Raw genomic sequence first — 13,444 nt, forward strand, 5'->3', positions numbered from 1 at the left:
ACCACTGGTGCAGCAGAGAAAAACTGGAATGTGCAAGATGCCAGAATTAGAGGAGTACAACAATTTCATAGGGTGTTAGGGCTTTAGGAAGTTACACAGATTGGGTAGGGTAGGGTAAGGGCATGAAGTGATTTAAAAACAACAAAGAGAATTTTAAAAACCAAAGTGTTGCTGGACTCGCAAATGATGAGTGAGTGAAACTTGACACTAATCAGGATATGGCCAGTAGAATTTCCGATGTGCTTGGAGTGCATGATGGGATTCTGGCCTTGTACATTGGAATAGTTAAATCTAGAAATAAAAAAAGGTAAGGTTGAAGGTTTCAGCAGAAGATGAACTGAGACAGGCAGGAGTTTAACCATGTGATTTTATGGAGATGGATGCAGGTCGTCTTGATGAAACAGAGGAAGCAAGGCCAGAAGCTCAACTCAGCTCAGGATCAAATAGGATTCCAGGGTTGCAAATGGTTCAGCCTCAGACTTTGGCCGTGACAAGAATGAAGCTGGCTAAGGACTGCAGCATAAGGCAGGGACCGAAGATAATGGCTTCATTCTTCTGAATATTTAATTGGAGGATATTTATGATCATTCAATACTGATTTGTACTGTGATAAATCAGGCAATGGAGTGACATGGAAGCAGTATATAGATAAAATAGAATACTGATTTTCTACATACTGCATACAAGCTAGAAAAATCTTGGGATTTTTTGCATTGAAAGGGGGAGATTGAAAGGAGATAATAATAAACTCTGGCAAAGAGAGTTAACCATGAATAAGGACAGCATAACAAAGATTCAAGTTTAAGAAATGAATCTGGGGGAAAAGAGGAATCGGCACTTGGAGCCCGACTGGAATGTATCATTAAATGTCTTAAAATATTAATGTTGGAAGCTTTATGAATAAAGTCAATAATCTGGAGCCATCTGCTGGTGACAAGGTTTATGATATAGAAATGTAAAGTATTTATAGGTGATCAGAGAATGAAGAAGTGGTGTACCTTTAAAATCACAATAGAGTTATAAATTTATACTATTGGTTAAGAAATGCAATAAGACATGAGAAAACCTGTTAGCTGAAAAGGAGGTAATACAAGGAATATGGGGATAAAATAAAACATTCTTCAAGTATTAAATCTTCAGGTTTAGTGCCAGGTAGTAGCCTAAGAATAGAACAAATACGGTCTCACAAAAACACAGGTGGGAAAACACAAAAATAGACAATGGCGTTTGGATTGTTGGAAAAATGAAAAAGATTTTTATAAGTATATCCAGAGGAAGCAGAGTCAAGGAAGTAATAAAACATTTTACAGTCTTCACCCATGAGGATACTTTTGGTTAACCAGGAAATTGTGGATACCCTGAACAATTTATTTGCATTGGTGATTGCAGCATAAGCTACTTACTCTCACCTGAAAGTATAAGTTGATTTTTTCTGGGAAATGAAAGCATTTTGATGATAATAATAGTTCATAGTGATGTGATTGATACATTCCAAGTATTTTTTTATGAGATTACAACTTCAGGCTGCCCAAGGTCTTTCTATCATCTACAAGACACAAATCAGGAGTGTGATGGAATTCTCTCCACTTGCCTGGATAGTGCAGCACCAACAACCCTCTGAGTGCTTAATGATATCCAAACAAAGCAGTTCACTTAAAACATTCACATCCTCCACCACTATACTACCATGGCTGCAATATCAATCATTTATGGCAATTTATTGAGTTAAGTTCAGATGTACCTGTCAAACCTGTGACCTCTACCACCTAAAAGGCCAAAGGTAGCAAGCACATGGGAACATCATCAACAGTAAGTTCCCTTTCAGGTCAGGTTCTATCCTAACTGGAAATATATTGCCGCTGCTTCATTCCTGCTGGGTCAAAACTCCCTGGAACTCCCTTCCTAACAGCACAGTTGATGTACCAACACAAAAGACTGCAGCGTTCAAGAGGATGTCTCACTACTACCTTCTCAAGGGCATTTAGGAATGGGTAACAAATACCCAAACACACCCTCATGTACTTCAATCATTTGATCCAGAAAATTGATGGCTACCTGTTAACTGCCATTGGACACAGGAACAACAAGCCATTCAGCCATTGAGCCTGTTCTGCCATTCAGTATAATCATGGTTAACTTGAATGTAGACTTGACAGCACTTTCATGCCTGTCCCCATAACTTTTGACTCCTTGTCAATCAAATATTTAAACACCCAGCCTCCATTGATTGCTGAGAAAGAGAATTCCAAGTACTAACAGTACTAAGTCTTCAGAGGCAGAAGTTCTTTCACCAAAATCCCTTTATTTACAATTCTAACAGCAGTAGACAGGGTGCTATCAGTCAACAGTCTATCTTTGGCAGTACCAGAGGAACTGACACTCCCGGTTAAATACAAGGAAACGGCTCCCTGATTGACCCATCAATTGACTCCTTAATCAGGGAGTTCATATTTCAATAGGCCAACCTCAGTGGCCTGATTGAAGTCATTACATTAACAACCTTCTGAGAGGTATGTAACAAGATCTTATTGAGATGTTCAAGATCAAAGAAAAATGGAAACTAGAAGCAGGGGTAGGCCATTCCGCCCTTCGAGCCTGCTCTGCCATTCATTTTGATTATGGCTGATCATCGGATTCAATGTCCCGATTCTGCCCCCTCCCCCCTTCGCCCCCATACCCCTTGATCCCTTTAGCCCTTAGAGCTATATCTAATTTCTTCCTGATATCACACAATGTTTTGGCCTCAATTATATTCTGTGGTAGTGAATTCCACACATCCATCATCCTTTACTGAGAAGAGGCCTTGAGTAGAATGTAAAAACTGATGTGGATTGGTAGGGCTAAACTGCCTAGTCTGGATATCATTAAGCGCTCAGAGTGTTGTTGGTGCTGCACTGTTCTGGCAAGTGGACAGAATTCCATCACACTCCTGATTTGTGTCTTGTAGATGGTGGGAAGACCTTGGGCAGTCTGAAGTTGAAGAAATATTTCCTCACCTCAGTTCTAAAAGGTTTACCCTTTATCTTCAAACTATGACCCCTAGTTCTGAACTCCCCCACCATTGGGATCATTCTTTCTGAAGCTACCCTGTCTAACTCTGTTAGAATTGAATGAGTTTCTATGAGATCCCTTCTCACTCTTTTAAACTCCAGTGAATATAATCCTAACCGACTTAGTTGCTCCTCATACAACAGACCTACCATCCCAGGATTCAGCCTGGTAAACCTTCACTGTACTCCCTCGCTCGCAACAACATCCTTCCTCAGATAAGGACACCAAAACTGCATCAATACTCCAGGTGTGGCCTCACCATCGCCCTATACAAATGCAGCAAACCATCCCTATCCCAATACTCAAACCCTCTCACCATGAAGGCCAACATACCATTTACCTTCTTTACTGTCTGCTGTACCTGTGCGCTTACATTCAGTGACTGATGCATGAGCATACCAAGGTCTCACTGAGTATATACCTCTCTCAATTTACACACATTCAAGTAATAATCTGTCTTTCTATTATTGCTAACCAAGTGGATAACGTCACATTTATCCACATTATATTTCACCTGCCACATATATGCCCACTGATCCTGTCCAAATCAAATTGAAACATCTCTGCATCCCCCTCACAGCTCATCCTCCCATCCAACATTGTATCATCTGCAGATGAAATCATTCAGTTCCCTCTTACAAATCATTAATATAACGTGAACAGTTGGGGTCCTAGCACATATCCTTATGGAACCCCACTAGTCACAGAAAAAGACCCATTTATGCCAACTCTTTGCTTCCTATCTGTTAACCAGCATTCTATCCATCTCAAGACATTACCTGCAATCCCGTATGCTTTAACTATACATAGTAGTTTATATGTGAGACCTTGTCAAAAGTCTTCTGAAAATCTAGATAAACCACATCCACTGGCTCTCCTTGGTCCACTCTACTAGTTACATCCTCAAAGATTTCCAATACATTTGTCAAACATGATTTCCCTTTTGTAAATCCAAGCTGACTTTGGCTGATTATACCGCTGCCTTCCAAATGCTGAGTTATGAAATCCTTGATAATGAACTCTAGCAATTTCCCCAGTACCGACATCAAGCTCACTGGTCTATAGTTCCCTGTTTTCTCTCTTTTTGAGTAGTGGGCTTACATTAGTTACCCTCCTATCTGTAGGAACAAGTCTAGAGTCCAAAGAATTTTGGAAAATAACCACCAATGGATCTACTATTTCCAGTTCCTTAAGTACTCTGGAATGAAGATTATCAGGTCTGGAGATATGTCCACCTTCAATCTGATCAATTTTCCCAAACCATTTCTTTACTCATGTTGATTTTCTTCAACTCCTCACTAAAACTTGTTTCTCTCAGATCCTCAAGGATATTGACAAGCTATTTTGAATTGCAATGAATATCCAGAATAAAATTATGCAATTCAGCCCTACCAATCCACATCAGTTTTTACATTCCACTCAAGTGTCTTCCCATCCTTCTTCATCTAACTCTGCATAAGCCACAATTTCCTTCTCCTTATATATGCTTATCCAGCTTTCCCATAAATGCATCTTTACTACTCAACCCAACTACAGACATGTAATTTGATTGATTTGATTTATTATTGTCACACAGGAGGTGATGGGCTAGTGGTATTATTGCTAGACTATTAGAAATTCAGCTAATGTTCTGGGGACCTGATTTCAAATCTCACAATGGCAGATGGTGGAATTTGAACTCAATAAAAAATACCTGGAATTAAGAATCTACTGATGACGATTAAATCATTGTTGATTGAAAAATCCATCTAGTTTACTAATGCCCTTTAGGGAAGGAAATTTGCTGTCCTTACCTCGTCTGGCCTACATGGGACTCCAGAGCCACAGCAATGTGGTTGATTCTCAACTGCTCTTTGGACAAGGACAACCAGGGGTGGGCAATAAATACTGGCCAGACAGCAACACTCATGTGCCATGAATGTATAAAAACATGTATCGGGATACAGTAAAATGTATTGCTTCTTGCATGCTATACAGATAAAGCATACAGTTCATAGGGGAGAAGGAAAGGATAGGGTGCAGAATATAGTGATGCAATTACAGATAGGGTGAAAAGAAAGATCAGCTTAATATATGTTTAGACCATTCAGAAGTCTGATGACAGGAGGGAGAAGCTTTCTTGAGTTGATTGGTGCGTGACCTCAGATTTTTGTATCTTTTTTCAATCGGAAGAAGGTGGAAGAGAGAATGTCCAGGGTGGATGGGGGCCTTGATTATGCTGGCTGCTTTTCCGAGGCAGTGGGAAGTGTACACTGAGTCAATGAGTGGGAGGCTGGTTTGCATGATGGACTGGGCTATGTTCACAACCTTTTGTAGTTTCTTGCAGTCTTAGTGAAAGCAGGAGCATTCCAAGCTGATATACTTCCAGAAAGAATGCTTTCTATGGTGCGTCTGTAAAAATTGGTGAGAGTCGTCGTAGACATGCCGAATTTCCTTAGCCTTCTGAGAAAGTAGAGATGTTGGTGGGCTTTCCTAACTATAGCATTAGCAAGGAGGGACCAGGACAAATTGTTGCTGATCTGAACACTTAGAAACTTGAAACTCTCGACCACCTTCACTTCATGACTATTGATCTAGACTGGGGCACGTCCTTCACTAACTTTCCTGAAATCGATGACAAGTTCCTTCATTTTAAAGTTCCGTTACCCTGTGGATAAAGAAAATTCTTTGAATTCCCTATTTTAATTCTTGGTAACTGTTTTATGTGGATAGTTTTGCTGCTCTCCACAAGTGGAAAAGCAGGGAAATTGTTTACCATAGTCCCAAGAACAGCTATTGGGACTACAAGATGAACCTCAGAAAAAGAAAGGTCCATTAAGAGAGTATTCATAAGTATTTCGTTTTGGCAGCAATGAACAATTATATTATAAGGCAATTGGTTAAAACAATGAGATAGTGGGGAAGAGAGAAGAGGAGAATTTTATTCACATGGAGAGTTATGATCTGCAGTGAATTGGTTAAATGGAAGGAACAGGAGATTCAATAACACATTTCAAAATAGAATTGAATGTATACTTCAAAAAACTATGGAGAAAGAGAAGGGAAATGGAACCAAATGGATAGCTCTTTTAGAAGCCGAGTAAAGCACAGTTTTCTGAATGGCCTAATTCTACATGATACTAAGAATATTTTGAATTAGTTATTAAGTAGTGATAAGAGCAAGAAAATCAACTGTGAGCTCAGATAGTGTGCTGTGTATTCTGAACTTGATGGGACATTGGTACCAGTGCCAGGACAACAAAGAACTGTGCAATGGGTTGGACTCCATTTGAATCAGGCTAGAACCGGAGCCTAATGAAAAGGAACAAATAGAGTGGTCACCAGGACTTTAAGCTGGTAAGAACAAGAAAAGGTATTATAGAATCATAGAATCCATACAGTACAGAAGGAGGCCATTTGGCCCATCGAGTCTGTACCGAATACAATCCAACCCAGACCCTATCCCAGTAGCCCTGCATATTTACTCTGCTAATACCACTGACACGAGGGTCAATTTCGTATGGCCAATCAACCTAACACGCACATCTTTGGACTATGGGAGGAAACCGGAGCACCCAGAGGAAACCCATGCTGACACGGGGAGAAAGTGCAAACTCCACACAGACAGTGACCCGAGGCTAAATTGAACCTGAGATCCTGGCGCTGTGAGGCAGCAGTGCCACCATGCCACCCATATGATAATCCTGGGGGTACCTTATAGATAACAGTTTACAAACAAATGAATGGGAAGAAAGTTGAGTAGGAATCAGAAACTTTAAGCACTGCAGATTAAGAGAAAAACAAAGATATCGGGATGGTTCTCCCACTCGACCATACTAATTTTCTAGTGCAGCGAAGTGGGAGAATCTTGTGGCTAGGCATCTGCGGGATTCATGTATGCATTCCTGCAGTGTGCAAATCTCCCAGCGCCAGATTTCCATCGCCATCAGATCTGCGCTGGAAATGGACAAGAAGACAGGTATGTTATTTTAAACTTTTTGAATCTGTTTTTCATGTAATTAGTGGGCCTGGGACTGAATTCTCTGGGCCCACTAGCCTCTTCCCCCTCCGCCAGGAATGTTTCACTCCAGCGAGGATTAGACTAGCTCTCTACTTTCGGGGACTTAGTAGCCCAACCCCACTGGAGTGAACAAGGGCAACTGGAGCCCCCCAGGGGGTCAGGCAGTGGGGGGTGGTGTCCCCTGGGCATAGGCATCCTGGCAGTGGTAGCCTGGCCCCCTGGCAGTGCCCAAGGGGCAAATTGTCAATGCCCTGAGAGTATCTTGGCACTGTCCATCGGGCATGGGGCAATGCCAAGGGGGCAGGGCATATCAGGGCTGGGCCTGTGGGGCGATCTGTATGGGTGAGGGGTCCTAATGTTACTCTACATTGGGATCGATGGAGGAGGAGGGATGCCAGCAATCTGGGCAGGTTGGGAGGTGTGGGTCAGCTGGGGGTGGGGGAGGTCTGCCTTTGGAGGGGTGAGGGGATTGGCACTGCAGGGGGATTCTGGAAATCGGGGCAGTCTGGGGTGGGGGGGTTAGAGCTGGCCCAGGAATGGTTGGGGGAGCTGCGATCAAGCCCTTTGGTGGTGTGGAGTGGTAGCATTGTGGGGGTCACAGGGCAAGCAGGAGGCTGACAGTTTAGGGCCACTGCGCATGCGCAGGCACCTACTGGTTCAGCCTCCCAGGTGGGAATAGGCTCTGTCCCCTGAAATCTAATGATATTCAAGCTGGTGGCCTCTGCAGTGCACAGAGTGTGGGAGATTGTAATGTGAACTCCCATTGAAAAAAAAGTGAATTATGCCAGTTTTCCTACAAATTCAAAGCTTAGAGTTTTTTTCTGAGAATTTCAGCCATAAACTAATGAACTCAGGACACAGAAACAAGCGATGTGTGACAAAAAATTGAAGCAGAAGAAGTTAGGATGTGTGGTCGAAGTAAGTATTCTTTGCACAAATTCATGGAGTATAAGGAACAAATTAAATGAATTGCAAATGAAAATTTGATTTGGAGAATGTGACACTTGCCTTAACTGAGACATGCAAGGCAATCAGGACTGGGAAATCAATGCACTAGGAAAGATATGGAAAATGGCAGAGGAGAAGGAGTAGTCTTTGTGATGAAATCACTTCAATGATAAACAAGGGCATAATGAGAGGTTATGATGTGGATATGCCAGCGTTGGACTGGGGTAAACACAGTAAAAAGTCTGACAACACCAGGTTTTAGTCCAACTGATTTATTTGATAGTAAACTCACTAGCTTTCGAGGAATCCGAAAGCTAGTGAGTTTACTATCAAATAAATCAGTTGGACTAAAACCTGGTGTTGTCAGACTTTTTACTGTTTATAATGAGAGGTTAGCAGGCAGTGGGAACTTCATAGATAGAATTATGAAAAAGGAAATTACCTAGTCTGTTGTGAGAGTTGTGAATAAGCCCCTTGTGACAGCTGTTGAAGTGTTAGATTATATAAGTGCAGGGATTTAACAAGTATGCAGCAAAGACACATTTTTTTCAAATGAGGGATTTTAATTTTCATAGTAATTGGAATAAAAAGATCAGCATGTTAGAAATGTAGTGAATTTCATTGTGTGCATCCAGGATAGTCTTCCACAGCAATATATCTTAGAATCAAAAAGAGAGCATGCCACATTAAATTTAATGATGTGTGGTGAGCCAGATATAGAGAACAGCCCAACAGTATGTAAGCATTTAAGAATGGAAATCTTCCATCTTTATCTGGTCAGGCCTACTCGTGACTGCAGACCCACTGAAAAGCAGATGACTCTTAACTGCCCCTGAAACGGCCTAGCACAGGGTTCAAAATACATGGGATTGCAGGTGAATTCACCTTGGAAACCTCATGAATAGTCTGCAAAAACTCAGAGACTGGAATGTAAAGTTCAAGAAAGGTCACCTCCACATATAATACAGTTTGATTGGAGGAGCATCAAGTGTGGGATGTCTGGTGCTATTGCTCCAGCTCTTCCAATCACACGTCCTCCTCCACCCACTTTTGCTGCTCCTATAGTAACGTGGTGGTTGGAGCAGAATAGGGAATCTGCAAATAGAGGTCGAGGAGTGGCATGTAAGTTATTTCACATAAGTTATTATTTTCCAGCCCAAATATATTTTGCAGATGCTCAGAAGCTTGAATTGCAACTAAATAAAAACGTTACACAAAAAATTGCATACTATTTGTGTTGTAGATTTTCTATGTTTCTATAGCCTAGTAAATATTGGCATGTTCGGCATAACTTGTGGACCGAAGGGCCTATTTGTGCTGTAGTTTTTCCATGCTTCTCTACTAATTGTTCAAATAATGAATCACAGACCACCCTTCAGATCGCCCTGAATTCTTAATTCATGAAACATGCCTAGTTACACTGTGAGCAAGGATTCAGGAGAAGCACAGTGAGAGAAAGGAGGGAGGGAATCTGGTACGGAGACAGTAAACAGGATTATTTGCTGACCCAGGGAGAAACTAAGTTAATGAGCATGTGACTAAAATGTTTCAGTCAGCCCTTTTCTTATGGGAGCTTACAAATCAATACAATAACAAGTAAGTCAAATATTTAGTCTGAAAACCTCCAATCAAGTCCACAGCTGTGATTCTTCAGTGCTGCTACAGTGAATGCAGCTTTGGCTGAGTGCCATATCCTCCATTTTCATTGGCAGCAGAGTGATAATGGATGAGATTGGAGAATCCCACCCTCAATTTTCCCAGTGGAGAATAACATACTACAAAAGTGTTGGAAAAAGGGGTTGGACACATTTAAGCTAAGCTGAAAACTCATAGGGAAATTTGCTGTAAAATCAGGCATAATGCGACTAATGCAAATGGCACCAATTCTCGCAACCCGTGCAATGTTACAACACTCAGATTTCCAATGCAGTCAGCCTCTTGCCAGAAATGGGTGAGAGGCTGATTAATTTATTTAAATTTGTGGAAATGGTCATCCATATGTGTTTAGCAAGCCCGGTGCTCAATAGTCCAGGTTTGCTTGCCTTTAAGGCCTCACCAGAAAAGGTTCTCTCTGGCAAGGAAAATAGCTACACTCTATGCACAGGGAACAGTCGTGTTCACATCACCAGAGGAACTGGAGGTCGTTGAGGCTCCCTTGGGAGACTGTGGGTAAGATGGAGTGGCCTCTTGGGAGTGCCAGACTGACAGTGCCAGAGGCAGGACCAATGGCGGCAGAGCCTATGGAGACATTGCCAGGGGGCAGGGCCAATGGAGGGGCAGGGCCTGTGGGTGGACAGGACCAATGGTGCCTGTGGGAAGGGGTCAATGGAGTAGGGCCTGTGTGGGAGGGGCCAATGGGGCAGAGACTGTGAATGGAGGGGACCCACTGCCACACTGCATGTGATTGGCGTAGAAGGGAGGGCGCAATCGGGTCTGGGGGCGGGGGCTGCATCTCTGGCTATGGGCCTCCGTGGTTGCAGTGGGGAATCTACCTGAGGCTGCCTGCAGTAGCAGGGGCCTGATATATCTCTGTCTGTCAGTTCCCTGTTACTGGTAATGCGCATGTGCAGCATCTCCCTCCACAGGCTATCTGGCGAGTTAAGCTCTGCCCACCACCTCTCTGGCCAGAAACAAACTAGTCCAAAATTTCAGAGACAGAGTGCATAAGTTCGGTTGCGAAAACTCACCCAAAAATGGGTTTGGAACTCTCCCATTTTCAAACTGGTTGAACACTTGGAAAAAATCTCGTAAAGTTCCCCCCACTGATGCATGCAATTCAGGAAGAGGCAATGTGGCCCATAAATCTGTTCTAGCTCTTTGAAACAGCTATCTAATTGTCCTACACCCTTCTTCTTCCTGAGACCCACACATTTTTTTTGAATATTGTCAAATATCCTTTAGAAATTAATTGTCCTGCATTCACCACTCTTCTTTCATAACCTACCGCAGAATTGTGTTTCCTCATGCCAGCTTTCATTATTTTTCTAATTGTTTTCGGGTGATCAACTCTTCAGCCGCTGAAAACAATTGCTCTTCATTTACTCTTTCAAAACCCTTCATGATTTTAAACATCTCTTTGAAGCTGATACTGTAAATATTATGGATTGTAAATGTACATTACTATCAGGAAGCCTGTGAATGAACTCAATTACAGGATAAGTTCCTCTTGGAAGAGCTCCTTTACAGCTGAAATTCTCTGACCCCACCTGTGACTGAAATTCTCCAGTCGTGCTACTGTAAATGGAGTTTTGGATGAGCACCAAACTTTCAATCCTTGAGGACAGTGGTGGCAGGGTGTACAAGACTGAAGAATTCCCGGCCTACATCTGTTTATGTTATGGTATATTTGTGTAATAGTTTGCACAATTAATGGGCAAGTTATTGTACAGTGAATTTATCCCATTTGTGTGACTTTGCGCATACCAACTGTGCTTACTATATTCCAGGTTACATGTTCTATTTTTCCAACTCCATGGGGCGACTCTCCCAAAGAAATTCTAAGTGTCAAATCTGCATAAAAACTGCAATAAATCCCACTGTTTCTTTCAGCGAGGTTTTCAAAATGAATCTCCTGTACACTGCAGAGGGCACTAGTGGAAATCACTCCTGAAATCCGAGATGGGGCCTATTCCCGCTGAAGAGGCTGAAATCAGCATGCTAAGTGGGCCCCCGCGCATGCGCTGATCTCTGGGAGATCACTAAACAAGTCATCCCAACATTAAGATCGCTGGCCTCAATCCCCATGCACATTGCCGGCCTGATTGCTGGCCTCTCACTACCCCCATAGACATTATTGACCTCTTACCCTAACTTTTCCCACACAAGAAAATCACTGGCTTCTCATTCCCCTCCATGGACGTTACTGGCCTCTCATCTCCTTTCCTCCCCCCACAAGAAAGTCACCGGCCTCCTGGCCTCCTCATCCTCCACTGACCTGGATATCATTGGCTGCCCCATCCCCCACTGACCCAGACCACCCGCCTCCTGCCCTCCCCATCCCCTGCCCTCCCTTCACACATAGAGAGCTGTGCTGCCATTCACAGTCCCTGCCTGCAAGCATTCCCCTGCACCTGTTGAGTGAGAGCCTTGAGCATTGCACCCCCTAAACACACTACCTTATTTAGTGACAGCCTTGAGCATTGCACCACCTTCCCCCCTGGACACAGCATCTTGTTGAGTTAATGCAATCAGTGCCTTTGGAGATGGCTCACCCTCTATTGAAAACAGGTTGTAAGTACATTATTCACAATGAAATTCAAACAACAGGTCCATGACTGGCCCAACTGACTGCACCTGGGCTTCTTTAACAAACCACAGTTGTATATACATTGAAATTATGGACACACAGGCAGTCATGCCAGGAGGATAGCCCCAAAGAAATGCGGCCCCAGATTTTCTGAAAGTAGCAGGCCCATCTGCTGGATGCAGTCGAAAAGAGGTGCCAGCTGCTTTACCCCACTCAGGGCCATCCCCAAGGGGTCGCACAACGAATGCAGTATGGGAGGCAGTAGCATCTGCTGTGAATGCCAGGACTCTGACCCCTTGGTCTGAAGAAGAGTACTGCAAGAAAATGAATGACCTTCTTCAGGCAGCAAGAGTGAGAGTGTGCATCCCATTCTGAAACCTGCACATATACTGTGCTTACAATGTCAAACCATCCCCAGACAACTCAAGGGCAGCCACCAACCTCACCCTTCTGCCACCCCACCCCCCCAATACTATCTCCAACCTCTGTGCAACCGCACCCCCCCCACCCCACCACCTGATCTGCACTTCCCCCCAGTGAGGACCCATTTCACAGAAATGGCCAATGTAAGCTCCCCAACCCTGACACACATTGCATTCCATGCCCTTCCATACATCATGCTTTCAATACCCTTATGTCCCCGCAGGAGAAAAATGCACACAACTGCCATGAGAGGGAAAATACTGGTGGGGGTGTTCCAGAGTTGCAGCTGATGACCAACTGTGAGCAGTGTGCCCTGGAGCTGGTGGGGTAGAATAGTCAACGATAGTCAGGTCAGCATCCGGCATGCAAATGAGCATTAGCTGAACCCTATTCATAAGTCTGCTTTGAAGTAAGGGCTCCCTCTGCTGCTCCTGAACCAACTCCCATGGACACTTGAATGATCCCTTGGAGGAGGCCCTGAAAAATCCTCTGAAGACAGCACCAGTGAATCGGCATAGGCATCAACCACACAACCCACCAACACAGAAACTATCATGATGGTGGGTCATGTTAGTGCTGAGGCTTCTGGGTCACTTACTGGTGAGCACATCACAGCAGTTGATGCATATTGTGTGGAGGCGGGCATTTCCGAGGGTTTGGGCACACAAGTCTGCTGGAGATGAGGATGCAGCTGGCACCAAGCAGATACCAGGCCTCAGGGTTCATTCCTCCTGAAGCTGGTGGAGATGCATCAGCAAACCCAGGGAGTTGTGGAT

General features: G+C 43.5%; 1 protein-coding gene across 1 annotated transcript in view; it reads right to left on the bottom strand.

Annotated features, from left to right (window-relative positions):
* Positions 1–13,444, bottom strand: part of LOC145341236 (spermatogenesis-associated protein 16-like) — a 118,023-nt gene that overhangs the window by 99,138 nt on the left and 5,441 nt on the right. The gene's annotated exons all lie outside the window — the stretch shown is intronic.

This window comes from Carcharhinus amblyrhynchos, chromosome 3 (assembly GCF_965287045.1).
Source record: "Carcharhinus amblyrhynchos chromosome 3, sCarAmb.v2.hapA, whole genome shotgun sequence".
In the NCBI taxonomy this organism is placed as follows: Eukaryota; Metazoa; Chordata; class Chondrichthyes; order Carcharhiniformes; family Carcharhinidae; genus Carcharhinus; species Carcharhinus amblyrhynchos.